The sequence below is a fragment of the Notechis scutatus genome, chromosome 2, assembly GCF_049901735.1.
Source record: "Notechis scutatus isolate UNSWTSFEM ecotype Mainland chromosome 2, rNotScu1.2, whole genome shotgun sequence".
In the NCBI taxonomy this organism is placed as follows: Eukaryota; Metazoa; Chordata; class Lepidosauria; order Squamata; family Elapidae; genus Notechis; species Notechis scutatus.
This window is the reverse complement of record NC_142010.1, coordinates 106,628,425-106,648,178: the sequence shown is the minus strand read 5'-3', so window position 1 is coordinate 106,648,178 and position 19,754 is coordinate 106,628,425. Positions and strand designations below refer to the sequence as shown.

The window sequence follows — 19,754 nt, the reverse complement described above, 5'->3', positions numbered from 1 at the left end:
ATTTTTTTTTCTTTTTAAGTAGCTTTCTCTTACATGGACCACAAATCATATTAGTGGATTCCGTTCAGTGTCGCTCTTCTTCCTCAGTCTATCCCATGAAGTCTGTTCTGAGAGATCCCCTGTAAATACACTCACAAATAAATCTGTGAGATCAGATTTATTTATTTATTTATTTATTGCCTTAAGCTCTTTCTGCACAGAAAGCTTTGTATTTTATTTTTATGGCTGTTGGATTAAAAATGTACATTTATTTCAGATGGGGAGAGTGAAGTCTATAAAGAAGAAGTTACAGTAAGTGATAAGAAAAATTATGCAGAAGAAAGGGCTTGGAATAGAATGATCTGCTGCTTTTCTGATTCCTTTCACTTGTTAAAAATACCATTTCGTGCCCATTACATTATTTAATTAAAGTCAGAACACATGGAACAGTAAGGAGTAAGTAATTTTTTAAAAGAATTTCACCCATTTTTTTCATCCTGAAGAAGAAAAGGTGCCTTTGAAACATAATTCTACTCTTCAACATTAAATAAAATATAAATATATTTCTGCCTTAAATTCTCCCCAAGCTTCATTTTTATTGTTCGCATGCAAACCGATTAGATTCACAATCTACACTTTCTGTTGTGCAGAAGTGTAAACAGAATGTTTAGGGACTTTAAGCAATTGTTGCCAACTTGCCATCTTCCCAAAGCATGCTGGTTTGCAATACCAGAAGCTATAATCTCAAAACGTCAGCTGTGGGACAAGTTGAATGAGATTTTCCCTGCCGTTCTGCAAACTGAATATCCTATCTGCAAACTAAACCACTTGAAAATGTTTTGCCCTCGTGGGTCATTTTCTGGCAAGCACTTGCAAACTGTCCACCTCGCCCCTTTTCTAGCATTCTAGCCTATAGGACAATCTGTCAGAGTATAGGCTTATAGAGTGAAACACGTCCCTAATGCTGGATATTTGCTATTGGCTACCTTCCCGGGTTGTACTCCAATTCTACACAAACAATTTTGAATTATTCACTGACTGGTGTAGCCAAGGTCCATGAGGCTACAATTACCCTACTAAAGGAATTTCAAAGAATAACTGTTTAATTTTGAAAAAAAATAAATACAAGTAACGGTTTCCCAGATAATTTTTGATCTGTGCTTTCTAATAATCAATTATGGCACACACAAAAAAAAAAAAAAAAATAAGAGAGATTGCTGAATGGCACATTCACCCTGAAAAGACCCTTTCTTCAGATCCAGAGTTTACTGTAGTACCTGAGCCCTCCTGGTTTCACTTTAAGGTTAAGTTTCCTTGGATTTCAGCTCATCTCTTAATGACTACATAGACATGATCAGGCACTTTTTTTGGCAACAGAATGTTAGTGGATTGCCACTGCCTTCTTCCAAGGATTTTTTTTTTCAACTTCCCGATCTAGCTTGCAGCCAATTTACATCCTCCTATTCCAGTAATTGCTCTCTATTACTTTACACTTCTTTGATAATTCTCAATGATCAGAAAGGGCTTACCTCTTACAGATTACCTTGTGTTTCCTTTTTAGCAAGTTCAATTCATTCAATTCACCTTCCTATGAATTTTACTTTTTTAAAAAAAAGTTCTAGTACCCTATTAAGAACATATTCAATCATTTTAAAATGGAAAGGAGACTTTTGGCTGCAGCTGTTTCATTTTGAGCATCTCATCTGCTGACAGTCCTCACTGTTGTTGTTTTTTTGGTTTTTTTTTCAATCATCTCAGATCTGAGTGACGTTTTATTTGGCCTCTCTTCTCTGAATCCATTTGTTTCTAAGCTATTATGAGCCAGCATTCAGTGTCAGGTCAGTGTGAGGGCCCTGATGAGCTGAAGTACACACACAGAAACATGGTTAAAGAATGACCTTATAAACCACCCTTTGGCGGCACAGTTATTTCATAACTAATTGCCTTGTACTGATCACAGATATCAGCCATATCTTCCAAACGGCTAGTTAAGTCTATATATGGTCAGAAGATTACAGGCCAGAATATTTGTTTTGTTCTGCTAAAATCAGATAGCTTTGTACCCATCTCATATTCCAGTGGATTGGAGCTAGAAGGTTGAACATTAAAAACTCACACATCCTCATCATTACTTTTCTCAACAATTATAGGGAAAAAAGGAAGGAAGGAAGGAAGGAAGGAAGGAAGGAAGGAAGGAGGGGGAGGGAGGGAGGGAGGAAGGGAGAAAGAAAGAAAGAAAGAAAGAAAGAAAGAAAGAAAGAAAGAAAGAAAGAAAGAAAGAAAGAAAGAAAGAAAGAAAGAAAGAAAGAATAAAATAACTTCTGTTTCAACCATCCCAAAGGTATGACTGAATTTTCTTGGTTTTTTCCTTGAAAACATTTTACTTTTCTTCCAAGAAGCTTCTTCAGTGAAAATGTTTCACTTCTCATCCAAGAAGCTTCTTCAGAACCGAAGAACTGAACTGAAGAAGCTTCTTGGATGAGAAGTAAAACATTTTCAAGGAAAAAAACTCAAAAGAATCCAATTGCCTTTTGAAAAGTATCTTTGGGACAACCATGACCTAGATGGTTGAGAATCTATATAGACACTTCTGTTTCAAGTAACAAATGCTAATTCAGGTCTATGTGTGCAAATTCATCATCGCCAGAGACCTATTATGTACTTTTTAAACAAATGTACATCTTTGAGAACTCAACTGTTGATAGAACTCTACTTTATAAGATATAAAAAGTTTTCACACATGTTTACTGAGGTTATTGAGCCATATTTTGTCATCCCAGAGTGATTTTCAATTTTGCTTGAAACATGAATGTATAAAATCAAGGCATTTAGGCAAATTCCAGTATCAACTCATCTGTCACATTACCCCACTATTTCCCTGCCTGTTCCATACAGAATCCTCCAGCATTCATTTCTAACTTTCTGAGGCAATTCTTCACTTCTGTTTCTTTCTTTTTACATCTATAACCTTTTTGTGTTTTAGTTAATTTGCTCAAGTCAGTTAACAATAACAAAGGGTAATAGTCCAATAAAATAAAACAGAAAAGTGGCCGACAATAATTATATCTGCTGATTAAGGTATGAAATTACTTTAGCTGATCCTTGCCTTAAATTAAAAAAAAAACTTATCAAAGTATATCTTCTAAAACCCTAACCTTAAAACTATACTAAGAGAGCCAAGGAGGTCAATTTGACCTGATTAGTAACTGACAGTCTTATTCTACTCTCTAAAGATGTTGCTTTTCCCACAAACTCAAAAAAACCCTATCCATTTATTCCAAAGGTCAAGGCAAATCATAAGGAATATAGTTGTGTCTCACTACATGATCCACTCTGGATTGTGTGCAGAATTATGCTCTTAAGTACACTGGTCTTGGACATTTAAGCTTTTCTAGGCTTGCAGAACATTGTCAAAAAACCAGAAGGACCTCTGACCAGCTCAATTTGCTATAAGAGGAGCTGTCCATCGCAAAACTGTACACTTCATATATTTTAGCATCTGGCTCGTGCTTTCTAATTTGTCAGTAAAATTCTTAAAAGATGCTAGAGGAAGCCAAGGACTGTAGAACAAGGACAAGGAGGATTTTGTGATTTGAAAGCACTAAAAACAATGGATTAATAAAGGACTGAATAAATAAAGGAAAGAAGCCAAGTATTAAATGATTCCTAAATAAATGAAGTCAAGCACTTGGGAATCACAAGGTTTTGTCATTTGAAAGCACTAAGAACAATGGATAAATGTTGAATATTGATGAGAGAGAAAATTCACCTACACATACAGTCTTTGAATTACAATTCACAATGAAGCCCAACATTTCTGTTGCTCTTAAGTGATTTTTTTTGGCCCATTTTACAACCTTTCTTGCCACAGTTGTTAAGTTAGTGACATGGTTATTAAGGGAACAAGGCTTCTCTGTTGACTTTGCTTGTCAGAAATTCACAAAAGTGGATCACATGGAGACACTGCAACCATCATAAATATGAGTCAATTGCCAAATTTTGATCATGAGACCCTGGGGATACTGCAACGGTTGTAAGTATGAAAAACAATAAGTCGCTTTTTTTCAGTGCTGCTGTAACTTGAAACAGTCACTAAATGAACTGTTGTAAATTGAGGGCTACCTGTATCTGGCTAGATGTCAGCTTTGGAAGCCATATTCCACACTGCCACGTAGTCTGAGTAAGTGGGAGGGGTGTGATTTCAATTGAGTAGCTCTAAGTAGACAAAATAAAATTATTTTGTTAGTTCAAGGTCATTGGCTATGGCACAGGATAAAATAAGGATCTTACTTTTGGATGGATCGTGATTGGGCCATGTGATGTGATGATGGAATAAGGGGGGATGGATTTGTAGTTTGGGAAATTGTGGGAAGCCCGAAAATGTTCAGATTCAGGATTCCACAGATGTGCCAGGTGCTATTTTAATAAAGGTACTTTTGAGATATGTTTGTCTCGGAGTTACTGATTGGAATGGAGGTTTGCTGGAACGCTGACACTAGGTCTATGCTACAGAAATGCTAGTGTCTTTGCATCCTAGTAAGCTATTATATCCAAAATTAATACCTCTGTTAATTTTCTATGCAGATAGAATATATATGGCTTAATTTTTGACATTTTGAGAATCAACTTTTCACTATTTTATTTCCAATCTTGTGATTACATTTAAAAAAAAAAACTAAGAAGTTGAAAATATATATACATATATAAAACAGTTGTGCGTGTGTATGAATATATTCTATTCATATAGTTTCATATACAGCATATTTTGGCTCAATATATTGGCTATTTTTATACCACCAGCTTGAAATCTCTAGCTTTGTCACCATCTGTTTCTTCAACTTTGCTGATGTTCTGAAATCAGTCAGTAATTTTGGAAGCAAAAAGCATGATGCAAATAATCCAAAAATTAGACAAGTTGAATCACTTTTCACAATATATTCTAATTGCAGTAACTGGAATACAAATTAGGAAAAAGTAGTTTAATATTGTTGCTCTGTTTGACTGTCTCTTTTGCATCTATCAGGTACCAGCACTTAAAAGAGAAACTTGGCAATAACGGAGTATCTAATTTGCCAATACAGGAAATCTTTGGAAACACTCATAGTACTGCAAAAAACAACCTAACAATTTCCTCTTCCAGCAGAAAATTTCATAAACCTATGTCTTAACCTAATATTTGGCTGCATAAATCAATTGGTCTGAACTGCACTGATGAAAATATAGCAAAATAGATTGGAGAACATTTTTCATATCCTTTAAGATAATTTTTTTCTGCTTAACTGAAATGGCAAACCCCCCAAAATCCAATTGTTCTATAATCTTCCTCTTGTTTAACCGAAGCAAAAACCTTAAGAATGCAAAACAACTTTTATTGAATTGGACATGAGTTATGCAAGTTAGATATTATTTTGTAGCTTTTTTGTACAAGACAACTTAAGGAACAGACCTATATGAGCTTCCCCCCCAAAAAAAAACTTTATTGATTTTCATCAATATTGCATGAAAATGCAACATTAGGCTTCCCCCATCATGATGATCCAACATTCAAGCCTTGTTTTATTAATTCTTTTAATGTAATTATGTAATCTATTTTTAATGCTGTGCCAGAGACCTGTCAGACTAATTGTATTTTGACATTTGATACCATTCTCATTTTGGCCCAGCTTGCTAGATTTGCAATTGTTAAGATTGCACAAAGAATGTAACCCATTTATAGAAGCAATGCTAAAGAAGAAAAACTGTGTGATCAGGAGCAAAGTTTCATGTCAGGGTCTGCCAGAACAAAATGGAACAGCAGGCAAATAGAGTACCAACATTGTTGTATGCTTAAATTCAATAGACAGCGACAAAGATGGTTTTTATGCATTTCTCATATGTTGGTTTCTCTCTGTACAAGCCAAACCTTTTTGCAGTTGACATAATTTTGTATTCTTAATTATAGTTATATGATACTTCATAGAAAACATCAATGATGGTGAGAAAAAATGGATAGATTACATAATGCTTTGTTGTTAAAAATGGGCCAATGTAAGATTTCTATCAAATATCACTGATCACTTCTATCAAGGGCCCAGAAAACAGACCTAGGAGCCCATAATTATACCAATGACAATCAACACATCTATAATGTAAATTCAGGAATGAAAGGTGAGGAGTGGCAAAAGACCAGAGGAAGCAATTTTATGCCTGTCTATTGGCCCATAGCAATAGCAACAACATTTAGACTTAAACCACTTCACAGTGCTCTACATCACTCTCTGAGCAGTTTACGGAGTCAGCCTATTCCCCCAACCCCAATCTGGGTCTTCATTTTACCAACCTTGGAAGGATGGAAGGCTGAGTCAACCTTGGTCCAATCACAATTGAACCCCTGGCTGTGGGCAGAGTTAGCCTGCAAAAGTGCTTTTAATGCCTGGGCACGAGGGCTCTTGTATTGCCCAATTTGACGAGTCATGATGTCAAAGTCAGAATCTCTCCCATATTTTGATTGTGCTTGAGACTGTTTAGGAAAGACCAAACCTGAAAAACATTGTTTTTCTTCTTGAGGTGAAAGGGCAATGGACATGTTCTGCACTGCACAATACCCTAGAATAGTGAAATAATTTTGGTATCTGACCCAGAAAAGCATCTCTCCCATTCATAGCTAATAAGATCTCAGGTAACCTTCTTACCTGAGGCAGTAAACATGGATTACACAATGGAAGCATGGGCTATGTTTTATCCTTCCTTTAAGAGCCAGGGTTCAGCTTGGGAACTTGGGAATGCTAAAGAGCGTCTATTCATGTAAAAATGCCTTTACTTCATCATTGAAGCCATGCAGATGGTAAGAATCAGAAGTTAAAAAAAAACTTTTAGGTCATAGAACAGGATTTCAATATGTCTAATTTTGCAAATTACGTATTTGGCTCAGTAGTTATAAAGAAAATGGAGTTATTTCCATAAAGATCAACAGATCTAACAGCTTGCTTGTGTGTTCTTGCAAACAGGTCTTCAATTGCAAACAGATGGTTATTACTCTCTCCAATCCGCAATAAACTCAGCAATAATGCTGCACTTCACTTGAAAACACCTTCAGGAATTCTGGCCACTGCTGTGTGATGACAATCATGTTTATGGGATATGCGGGATATGCACATCCAGCAGGAAGGTATTTGTCTTATGTGCTGTTATGATTGTTCTTGCTTTATTAGCATCCTTATTAGTAACCACAACTCCTTCTAAAAGCTACCTTGGCAGCTGGAAAGCCTGGTTAGCTAGCACTCCAGCATGATCAAGCCTGTTCAGTACATGGAGTGAAGCTTCCTTTGTCTTACTCCTATAAAGTATTTTAAGAGAGGGAAATTGTTGTAACTAGAGACAATCCTTACTCTCTTAGGATTTCATAGCTGTCACAGCTATATAATGGTTATAGCCCTTCACAGTTCTTAGCATGGATGAACTATAAAGGGATCATTTTCTGGTAACATTTTTAAAGCCATGGAACAGAGATTACCAATTTATTCCAAGTTATGAGGCAGATACTAAAGAACATCACACAAGGAAAAACAGATCAGTTCTTTTGCTGTCCTCCTCTGATTATTTATATTTAGGAAGATTTAACCAGATAACTAGATTGAGCAATTGTAAAAGTCAGAAAGAAATACTTGACATGTTTATGTATTGGTCCATACAAATAACAAAATCGAGTTCAGATATAATGAAAATTATAGTTTAATGTTAGCCAGTTAAGTTTTGGGCTTATATGTTCCTCCTTTGTATGTTCTCCTTATCTAAGATTTCACTTATATCTTCAATCAATCACAGATGAGCATCATAGCCAATCTCTAAACCGTAGTCAATGCATCACTTTTTAGAAGAAGCTGGTTTCCTCAACTGTAGCTTGAAGTTGACTTTGTTTCAATAAACCTCATTTTGTCCCATTTTGGCAATAGCATTAGGCTACGAATAATTAAAATGAAAACAAACATTCACAATCGTGTTTAGAAAATGCAATATTGCTAAACTCGGGACTAATTTATTTACAGTTAACCCAACATTTCGCATTATTTTTGAACAGGGCTGTTAAAACCACCTGCTATATAAATACCCTGCTGTACAAACTGGATAACATTTCTAAATAAAATTGCATGTAATAAAATTGCTGACTGCAACGCCTTGGTTAATAAATCTGTCGTCTTCTTTTTCAATTTTAAACATACATTCAAGGTAAAATACTAAATGAAGTTTTATGAAGACTTTCCATCAGAGTAAAACATAATTTTACAGAAACCTTTGGAGATATTGGGGTTAAAAACTAGATGTGTTTAAGAAGAGACTGGACAGCCATTTTTCTGGAAAGGTGTAGAGTCTCCTGCTTGAACAGTGGGTTGCACTAGAACTTCCCTGAGGCCTCTTCCAACTCTGTTATTCTTTATTCTGTGCAAATTTTTGATCCACATATGCATTCATAAACTGCATGTATTGGAATTACTGATGTGGCAAAATTGCATCTGGTGGAATCTTGAAATTCACTTTTAAAAATGTAAACTAGTACTGAATTGTACTTGAAAAAAATAATGTAGAAAGATTCCTTCTGAAGACTAATTTCCCTCAAATGGTAAATCACACTACCAGAGGCTATTAATTAGAAATATTCAGTATCTTTCAATCTTTTTTAGACAACATTTTAATTGAATTATAAAGCATTATAAAATACAAAGTAAATAGAAAAGCAGTGAGGGGATGTGGAAAAGAAAGGAGAAGTGAGGAAAGATAAGAAAAGAAAGAAAGAAAAAGACGTCTAACTCTCTCTGTTACTATAAAGTAAGGCATTAACACCAAATCACAACTTTTTACTTTTTCATAACAATATGAACTTTCTATAAAGAAGAAATATTCAGTATTCTGATCCTGTTTTGAAATTCAGCCACTGTTTAAAATCACATTTCAGGTAAAATAAGTTTGGAGGCAAAACCTCTGTTGCCCGCAAATGAAAAGTCAAGATTTAACAAAGTAAGTTCAAGTATCTCTTTTTCACAACTACTCTAAGAAGATGTTTCACAGGAAAAATGCTACTTGTGTTCTGAACAATATCATTAAAATTAGGCTTTGGAGGTCAAATTGGGCTGGTAGAATGCAAGATCACATTTAAGTAATTTGATTAGATTCTTAAAGGGAATATATTTTATGTAGCTCTTTATATGGCCACACAAACATGTTTCTTATGGTATGCTTTGTTGTGCTTCCATGCAGGTTAAATGAAAGTTGGAATTCTCAAATGTTGTGAAAATGTTGTCATGCAAAAAAACATGCCATGAAGTACTTGATTTGAAATCTGGCCAGCCTGTATGTGTGCTACTATCGCAACATTAAATGACTTTTACTTAGGGTGAAAGTTCTTGTGATAAATCATGGAAAAACTGACTTGTGCTATCTTTAGTCACCATGCTGATTCGCTCTCACAAGTCATTCACAGCTCTAAAAATACAGTTTATATCACTACATTCCTGGAATTCCTTCAGTTCTTACATTCTGATTTAAGTGGCATTAAAGATCCAACTGCAAAGTTCAAGAGTATGGGGCAATATCTCATCAGAGATTAGCTGTCACCTGAATTCAATACACTGTTTGGAATATTTATTTGATCAGTTCTCCAAATACAAAGCATCTTCCTGTATATACATCTAATGTTTGGCTATATTGAACATAAGGCTAAAATTATCTTGGAACAAGATTCCAAAAAACACAATCTGACTACACAATAATAGGAAGCATACTAAATACAAGGAATATTTACATTGGGGGACACACATGCAATAGAAGTTGTTGACCTAGAAAATCAGCCTTGTGGGATTCTAATAAGATCATGCCCCTAGAATTCTATGATAATTATAGATTACTGGTAGGTTGGACAACTGTGTCACTATTTTTAAATTGATTGCCTTAAAATACAAAGGTATCAGCAAGTCAATACGTGCTCTCTGGATTTAATTATAAGTTTCCTCAATACTTCATAGCTGAAGCAAAACTAAATGCTTTCTTAATTCCTTTGATAGGGACCAAAAGGTACATTATGTTCTTTGTCCCAACTGGCAACTCAACAAAGCTGAGCAATAAAAAGCTTCATTTGTATAATAAATTGTGCTACAATCTAGTTCTTAGGCATAAGGTCCTTGAAAACATGTAACCTTTTCTGCACATTTCACTAAACTCAAACCAGATGAACATTTATAATTCCTCATCTTTCATTCAGTGGCTCAGAGCATCAGTATTTGGAGGGATTGGTCTCACATAAATACCTGCTATTTCTTCAAGTAGTTCAGAAGACATTTTTGTCTCACTAAAACTGTGCTACACAGATTAATCTGAAAAACTCTAGATTGGAAGTGATGTTGGTGATGTATAAACCTCATCCTAGTGGCTATTCCATTCTGGCATTATGGTACTGGCTTGGAATGGAACTATCTATAGGAAGCAACCATGCCTATGTCCATAATATAAGACTATATTTGTGTGTGTGTGTTTTCTGAAGTTTACGCAGGTGTTTATATGTATGGTATTCAGCTTTGTTCGGGTATTTTTCCATGTCATTATAGTTGTGCTTTTAAAGTTGTGGCGACATTTCGGAAGAATCTCATCTGCCATCATCAGGCTTGTGTATTGTGTTCATCTGTGAGTCAGGCTTTCACAGCTGTTTCTGTTTTAAATTTGGTGCAGTAGTAGGCTAGCACCAAATTTAAAACAGAAACAGCTATGAAAGACTGACTCACAGACGAACACAATACACAAGCCTGATGATGGCAGATGAGATTCTGCCGAAATGTCGCTACAACTTTAAAAGCACAACTATAATGACATGGGAAAATACCCGAACAAAGCTGAATACCATACATACATACATACATACATACATACATACATACATACATACGTTTTCGTAGATTTTCACAGGTGTAGGTATGCAGGTAGTTTTGGTTGAGCGAGAGTAATTACCCCCAAAATCATTCAACTGGCGTTCATTTCATAAGAAAGACTATGATTCGTAGCATTCCTGGCTTCTACAGTAGTATATCACCTTGGCCATTACATGAAACTAGCTCTCAATCAATATGCTGTATCACACTTGCTAATAATCCATATAAATTAAGCATATTTAAAGACAACAAATTAAAACAATCAAACAAGAATAACAAAAAGAATGCCACAATAAGAAACTAGAAAAATGAAATAAATTAAAAAATAACACAACAAAACAAAAAAAGAAAAAGCAATAATCAGATAGCTGCTACTAAAGACCAAGCTTTTACCAAACAACAAGAGTAGGAGAATAATTGGACCAACTGGGTTCTTCTCAATACAACTTCCAAAAGACAGGAGTCAAAACAAACAGCCCTGTTGAACGTGTCTTTCTTCAGACAGTCTGGAAATGAATCCTTCAATTCTGAACAGAAAAAAATAAATTAAGAAAAACATACTAGAGTGAGTGGCCCTTAGAGAGATCCTAGGCCACTTAGATTAAAAGCCAGCATCATGATACTGAGCCTAGAAGCAAATAAGTTCAAAATGGAAACATATCAGAAACAGATGTATATCTTTGCAGCTTGGCAGCAGGATGCTGACACATTTATCTACATTTATGCTTATTCTCTATATGAGCTGCCCCATGTAAACAGTAATCCAGTCTAAAGATGACTAATGTACATCTTACTGTGGCCAGAAAGGCTATCTTCTCCAGGAACAGAAATCTTATGCTTGTAAAAAATGCTTCAAACCATCTCCAGCACCTGATCACCTAGAAACAGCACTAATGCAAGGAGCAGCCACAAGCTACAAACTTGAATTTTAACGAGAAATCCAATCCTCATGTACATCTAACTCTGTGTTGGCTAATGCCCCATCTTAATAATATTTCAACCTTATCTGTATTACAATTCAGCTTATTTTCCTGTATCCACTCCCCCTTTGCTATCAAACATCAAGTTCAAGTTTTCGGTCATTCCCTAGGATTTCATTCAAAATGAGACAGAGGACAGAGTCTTCTGATTTACCGGTAGTTTCCAGATAACATCAGTCAATGGTTTGTTGTAGAATGTAAAAAGTACAGCATCCCATAGCATAATGCTCAAGGGGTCGAATAGTCAATCACTGGATGCATTCCAAATAGTCAGTATGATGCCATTGAAGAACTAGCGCTGTGAAGCACATCAGATGACACCAGGTTTTGAAAGCACTGAATGAGGAATCCAGGAGATATAGCTGAAACAGATTCCTCTTTTCCCATTTCATTAGGACAGATCATTTCCAAAGAGAATAAGACAATGGGGTGTTCGGGGCAACAATCTCCAAAATGAGTAGCATTGACTGCACTCCTTGAGGCTTATGGAAATGGTACAATAAACCTCTAAGGATAGGGGTAAAGTTACTAAGCACTGCAGAGTGATCCATGAAACGATCCATGAATATAAGTAGAAAAAAAGTAAATCATAATCATCAATTTGAAGCAATTTAAAAATATTCAAGGTTTCTTTTTCTTCTCTGTTCCAATCCTCTTTCCAGAACCTTGCCATGCTATTTTTATTAACAAAGAACTTTAATAACAACATTCCTAAAATGACAGGACACGTCCCCATAATTGTGTGTAAAGAATTGGCTACCATAGTTATGGTTAACCTCTCTCTTTTTCTCTAGAATTTTATAAAAAGAACTCACCATTCTTCTCAACAAATGTAGGCACCTGGATAGAAGAATCACTTACTTCACTGAAACCACTGTCTTTGTGAAACACTTCTGCACTTCCACCAAGCACATTTTCCTGGGCTAACAACTCCTGCTTCATCCCAGAATTCATCACCAAGCCTGAAGAGATTTAGACAAACTCCTGTTCCTCTGCTTTGAAAGTTCAGCGCTTCCCAAGAGCCAACAAAGAGCTGTAAGCAGAAAAGTAATAAATTACAAGACATGGCACTGGAGAAGAGGGAAAATGTAAGAAAAATTGTTGTAGAGAAATTATGGTAGGGGTATAGCGAGAAACTAATCAAGAAAAGAAGCAACCCTGGAATTAAGGAAAAATTTCCTAGCAGTAAGAACAATTAACCAGTGGAACGGCTTGCCTTCAGACATTGTGGGTGCTTCATCTCTGGAGTTTGTTAAGAAGAGACTGGACAGTCACCTGCCTAAAATGGTTGGACTAGAAAATCTCCAAGGTCCTTTCCAGGTCTATTCTGATTGATTGATTGAAATACTGCTTCTTCTGTTCCCTTGAAACATGGGAGATTCCCATGGCAAAGACTTCACTTGCATCGTAATTTGCTGCAGCAGGACAGTAAGTAGTCTTGGCTCCTGCTTCTTTTACTTATCTTTGGGAATTATCAGAACACACAGCCTTGGTTTTTTGTTAGAACAAGCTTACTAATAATCAAATGTTATAGTAACTAAAGATTCACATCTGATAGTCATCTCAATTTATACCTGGCCCCTTTATTAATTTTTATTGGATATACTAAAGTAGCAATAATAGGCTTATAATAGGCAGTTGAGGCAAAGAAGTATTATCTAATGCTTTGTTCTTCATTATTCTATCTATTCTTCCCATAAACCCAGGGGTGGGATGCTACCGGTTCGGCCCGGTTCTATAGAACCTGTAGCTGCGAAGAGCAGCTGACACCGCCTGTCTGGGGTCTAGGCTGTCCTTTATTCCCTGCTTTTCCCTCCTCAGCTGCTTTGTGTGGCACAGCTGAGGTTGAAAAAGCAGGAAACGAGGATTTTCAAATGCTGCTCACCCGAGCGCAGTGCTTGTCAGCTGTCCAGGCGGCACAGATGATGATTTCTTGCAAATGCTGCACACACCATTGTCCGCAGTTTGGAGAATCGGCAAATTGCTCCACTGGCTGGCCCTCCCCCCCCCGCCCACTCACTCCTTACCTGGCATGCGAGGCATCCAACTTGCCTGGTTTGGTAAGTTGCTATTTTTCCTCCCCCCCCCCGACCATTACCTGTTCTGCTCTGCCAGGAGATTTAGATTAGACAGAAAGCAGAAATCCTTGGATTTCTTGCTTTCTAGCTAATCTAAAAGCAGAGCCGAACCTTCCTTAGGACTGAAGCTTTTCAGTGCAGACTCAGGTAGCCAATTGCAGATAGATAGATCTCTAAATTAATCTGTGATTCTCTGAGCAACTCAATCTGCCTGCCTGCTTTCAGGTAAAAGTTGCTCTTTTTTAATAAAAAATTTAATATTTACATAAATATTTATAATATTTACATACAAGCCATGCCCACCCAGTCACATGATCACCAAGCCATGCCCAGTTAACAAGCCATGCCCACACAGTCACATGACCACCAAGCCACACCCACAAATTAGGCCACACCCACAGAACTGGTTGTTAAAAAATTTGAATCCCACCCCTGTTGAAGTGGTATAGGGTTCCCCCCAAGGTCCCTTCTAAGTCTTATTCTCTTATTCTGACACCTTTTCCAAGACCTCTACTCAGATTTTGGCATCTTCAGTCTCTTAGCTATTTAGCTGAGAAATAACAGAGTTGAAAGGGACTTTGGGGGTCTTCTAGTCCAACCCCCTGCTCAGGCAGGAAAACTGAGGATGCCAAAATCTGAGTAGAGGTCCTTGTTCTGTACAGTCAATTAACATACTCGTAAACCCCGCGTCGCGATTGGCTAAAGCGCGCGGCGACCGGATTGGCCGAGCAAGCTGCACTGATTGGCCCATTGAGAATCTCCCGTGATTGGTTAAGCTAAGCACGGGAGATTCGAAGCGGTGCCATTGGTCGCGGCCGCCGCGGCTTGGAAATAAAAAGCCGCCGTTTTTCCTTCCAACTTTAAGCTGTAACCGGAGCACAATAAAGAGCTGAAATTAGTCACTGACTCCGAGCTTCCTTCCTGCGCCGGACACGACACTGGCGACGAGGGTGGGATCCAAGAAAGAACCACCGAGCACGTGTCTGGAGGAAGACAAAGACCGACTAGATGATCCCCGCCCACACCATTCAACCCGGCTACTGAGGACTGGGAATCGTACACAGACCGATTCCTAATGTTCCTCGAGAGTAGCAACTTGAAGGACGCGAACGGACAGAAGAAAAGGGCCGTTTTCCTGACGCACTGCGGGCCCGCGGTGTTCAAGATGGCCAAAGCCCTCGCGAAACCCGCAGATGTAAAGGCGATGGACTGGGCCGACCTTGAGCCATTACTCCAAAACCACTACGCCCCCACCGTGCCCATCCTCATCTGGCGGGACGAATTCTACAGGCAGAACCAGCGGCAGGACGAGAGCGTCAGCGATTTCATAGCTGACCTGCGGGACCTCGGGGCCCTGTGCGAGTTCCAGGACTTGGACGACGCTCTCCGAGACCGCGTGGTCCTAGGTCTCCGGGACCAGAGCCGCCTGATGGCGAAGGGCGACATCGACCTCGCCACCGCCATGGCGGAAGCTTCCGCAGCCGAAGCCACCAAAAAGTCAGCGGCCCAACTGCGGAAGGCAGAGAACGTGGACCGCGCCGACAACCCCGAGGCAAACCGCCGAGAGACCACCACACACCACGGGGACCTGGACTCTGCCTCGGACACCCCGGAAGAAGAAGAAGACGTCCATCGGCTCCAGGCAGGACGAGACCGACGAGATCAACGAGGTCGTAAGTCGGGGACCCAGTGCGCGGGGTGCGGGGGCAACCACTTCCGATCAGAATGCCGGTTCATCAACGCGACCTGCCGGCATTGCAATAAGAGGGGCCACATCGCCCAAGTCTGCCGGCTCAGAAAAACTTACAGACCCCGCCGCCGAGAACCGAGCAACCGGAGGCGAGACGACACACCCCCCAGGCACAGAGAGCGCCAAGCTGACAATCGCTGGAACCGAGACAACCGGGGGCGACGAAACGGGGAAGACCACCAGAGGGAGGAAACCCATCAGACGGTCACGATTGGCCACGGCGAGACCACCGATGCCCGAAAGGTCTACGTGGAAGTGAACATCGAGGGCGAGCCCTGCCGGATGGAGGTGGACTCCGGGTCCTACCTCTCCATGATCGCCTGGAAAGAAATCAAGCGGCTGGTGCCAAACATCCAAAAGGCAGGGCTGGAGAACCAAAAACTGGTGGTCAAGGACTACCAGGGGAACCGAATCCCCGTCATCGGGGCCGGACAGTTTGAGGTGACCTTCAAGGGCCGCACCGCAAAACTTCCCCTGACAATCGTGGACCGGAACCGACCCAGCCTCCTAGGACTCCAATGGTTCGCACCACTTGGCATCGAGGTCACCGGAATAAACCACATCGAGGAAGCCGACTGGGAGCAGCAGCTGGCTAAGGACTTCCAAGAAGTATTCGACGGCACCCTAGGCAAGTACCGAGGGCCCCCTATTTCCTTCAGCCTAGACCCAAACATCGCCCCCATACGCCTAAAACCGAGGCGGGTGCCTTTTGCACTACGGAAAAAAATAGATGAGCAGCTTGACAAGCTCGTCAAACAGGGGGTTTTGCAGCCAACTGACCACGCCCGGTGAGAGACCCCAATAGTCACCCCAGTTAAGCCAGATGGGTCAGTAAGGATCTGCGGGGACTATAAAGCCACCCTCAATTGCGCCTTGCAACAAAGCGCCTACCCCGTCCCAGTAGTGCAACACCTACTTCACTCACTGGGGGGGGGCAAAGTTTTCGCGAAGCTCGACCTGGCGCAAGCCTATCAGCAGCTGCCGGTCGACGAAGAAACCGCCGAGGCACAAATGATAGTCACCCACCGGGGAGCGTTTCGTTGTAACCGACTCCAGTTTGGAGTCAGCGTGGCCCCGGGGATTTTCCAAAGCCTCATGGAGAGACTACTGCAGGGGATAAAAGGGGTGGTCCCTTACTTCGACGACGTACTAGTGTCAGCAGCCAACCGGGAAGAACTAGAGGGTCGCCTAAGGGAGGTACTTGAGAAATTCAAAGGGGCCGGTCTAAAAGTGAAGAGAGAGAAATGCCAGCTTTGCACAGAGCAAGTCGAGTTCCTGGGGTACCTCCTAGACCGACATGGCATCCACCCGACCGGAAACAAAATAAAAGCCATCAAGGAAGCCCCCATCCCCAAGAACAAAACAGAGTTGCAGGCATTTCTGGGACTGCTAAATTTTTACAATGTATTCTTGCCCCAAAAGGCAACCGCGGCGGAGCCTTTGCATAGGCTCCTGGATAAGATGGCAAAATGGACCTGGGGGACACGTGAGGACACCGCATTCAGGAAAACCAAGGACCTGCTAACCTCGGATGCCGTCCTCATACAATACAATGAGACTCTACCCCTCGCCGTCACATGCGACGCCTCACCTTTTGGCGTCGGCGCCGTCCTCAGCCATACACTGCCGGACGGAAAAGAAGCACCCATTGCTTTCTTTTCGAGGACACTTAGCAAACCAGAAAGAAACTACAGCCAACTGGACAAGGAAGCCCTGGCCATCGTTGCAGCAGTAAAGAAATTCCACGAGTACCTTTACGGCCGCCGATTCACCATTATCACGGACCACAAGCCGCTGTTGGGAATCCTGGCGGGGAACAAGGCCACCCCAAACATCCTATCCCCCAGGATGACAAGGTGGTCCGAGTTCCTCGCCGCCTACGACTACCGGCTCACACACCACCCCGGTAAGACAATCACCCATGCAGACGCACTGAGCCGCTCGCCATTACCCGACTTCGATGACGACCCGGCCCCCACGACGACCACCCTCAGCATAGAGGCATTGCCCGACCTACCCATAACCGCGTCAGACATTGCCCGAGAGACTAATAAAGACAAACGTCTGGCGCGGGTATTGCATTGGGTAGAAAAAGGGTGGCCGGAAAAAGACAACGACGAATCGTTCAGGATATTCCGAAACCGCCAAACAGAACTGTCTTTGCAAAAAGGTTGTTTGTTATGGGGGGACAGGGTGGTCATACCAGACAAACTACAAGGGAAAGTATTAAAACTTTTGCACGAAGGGCACCCGGGCATCGTACGAACAAAAGCCTTGGCCAGAAGCTACGCTTGGTGGCCAGGCATGGACAAGGAAATTGAGGCTTGGGTGGCCAGGTGCTCACGCTGCCAAGAAGCCAGACCAAATCCCCCTGCCGCGCCGATACTAGAATGGGAGACCCCCAGGGGGCCATGGTCCAGAATACATATAGATTTCGCCAGCCCCACAAGAGGAAACACATTCCTCATCACGGTGGATGCTTACTCCAATTGGCTGGAGGTAAGCAACATGAAAACCACCACAACAGAAGCTGTCACTAGGGTACTCAACAAACTGTTCGCAACCCACGGTCTCCCGGATGTCATCGTGTCGGACAACGGGCCCCAATTCATTTCCCTGGAATTCGAAAAATTCCTAGCGGAACGGGGCATACGACACGCACTGACAGTGACGGCATATCCGGCGGCCAATGGTAGGGTGGAACGGATGGTTCAATTTACAAAGAAAACCATCCAAAAAATCGAACACGGGGACATACAAGAAAAAATAAATAAAATGCTCCTAATACAACATATAACCCCTAATACAATGACAAACAAAAGCCCGGCAGAATTACTAATGGGGAGGAAACTAAGGTCCCCACTCGACAGACTGCACCCCACATACAATCCGGAAAAGCCCCCAGACTCATCCAGCAAACACCGGGCCTTTGCACCAGGCAATGCAGTCTATGCAAAGAACCTTACCGGAGACCCACTATGGGTTCCGGCAACCATAACCCAACTGACAGGCCCCCACTCCTACAGACTGCAAACAACGGACGGACAATCATGGAAACGCCACATCGATCAGTTAAGATCAAGGGCAAGAAACACAACCGACACGCAAGCAAGCACAAGCGACCCCATTAACACAAACCAAGAGGGGAGGGAATATACAGGGGGCCAAGAAAGAACAGAAAATAACCAGCAATACTCACCGGGTAACAGCCAACTCGAAGCCTCACCAGGGAGAAGCAGCCAGGCCAGCTCAACCAGCCCGAAAAGACCAGGCGGGAGCGGCGAGAGTCGCAGCTCGACCAACCCGGGTAGACCGGGAGGGAGCTGCAACGACAGGCCCGGCAACACCTTCCAGACGATTCCATCGACGAGGCCAAGAGACACAGAGGCCCCGACCGAACTGGTCGAAAGCCAAACAACAACTAACCTGCACAGGTCAAGTAGGCAGGTACGAAGCCCCGCCTACTTACGGGACTACGTTACGTAGGACCAAACCAAGAGGGGAGGGGTGTTCTGTACAGTCAATTAACATACTTGTAAACCCCGCGTCACGATTGGCTAAAGCGCGCGGCGACCGGATTGGCTGAGCAAGCCGCACTGATTGGCCCGTTGAGAATCTCCCGCGATTGGTTAAGCTAAGCGCGGGAGATTCGAAGCGGTGCCATTGGTCGCGGCCGCCGCGGCTTGGAAATAAAAAGCCGCCGTTTTTCCTTCCAACTTTAAGCTGTAACCGGAGCACAATAAAGAGCTGAAATTAGTCACTGACTCCGAGCTTCCTTCCTGCGCCGGACACGACAGTCCTGGGAAAGGTGTCAGAATAACAGAATAACACTTACAAGGGGCCTTGGGGGGGACCCTATACCATTTCAGTATTTCAACTGCAGGTTTCTAAAAATCTCATTTAAAAAATGAGATTAATATCCTAATAAGATTTTTAGAAACCTGCAGTTGAAAGTTCTTCATGTCTCCTTACCCTGACGACCCAATTTAATTTGGAATTTAATCCCAAACTGATTGCCCTTTTGGCATTTCTCTTGATACTTCTCCAAAATGCACTCCCAAGAAGCCACATCTCT

General features: G+C 41.2%; 1 pseudogene across 1 annotated transcript in view; it reads left to right on the top strand.

Annotated features, from left to right (window-relative positions):
• The first annotated feature begins 12,915 nt into the window (after window positions 1-12,915).
• Window positions 12,916-19,754, top strand: part of LOC113430925 (fructosamine-3-kinase-like) — a 179,191-nt pseudogene continuing 172,352 nt past the window's right edge. The window contains exons 1-2 of the transcript XR_015747384.1: window positions 12,916-12,968; window positions 15,220-15,481. The product of XR_015747384.1 is annotated as a fructosamine-3-kinase-like (transcript). The remainder of the gene's footprint in view (window positions 12,969-15,219; window positions 15,482-19,754) is intronic.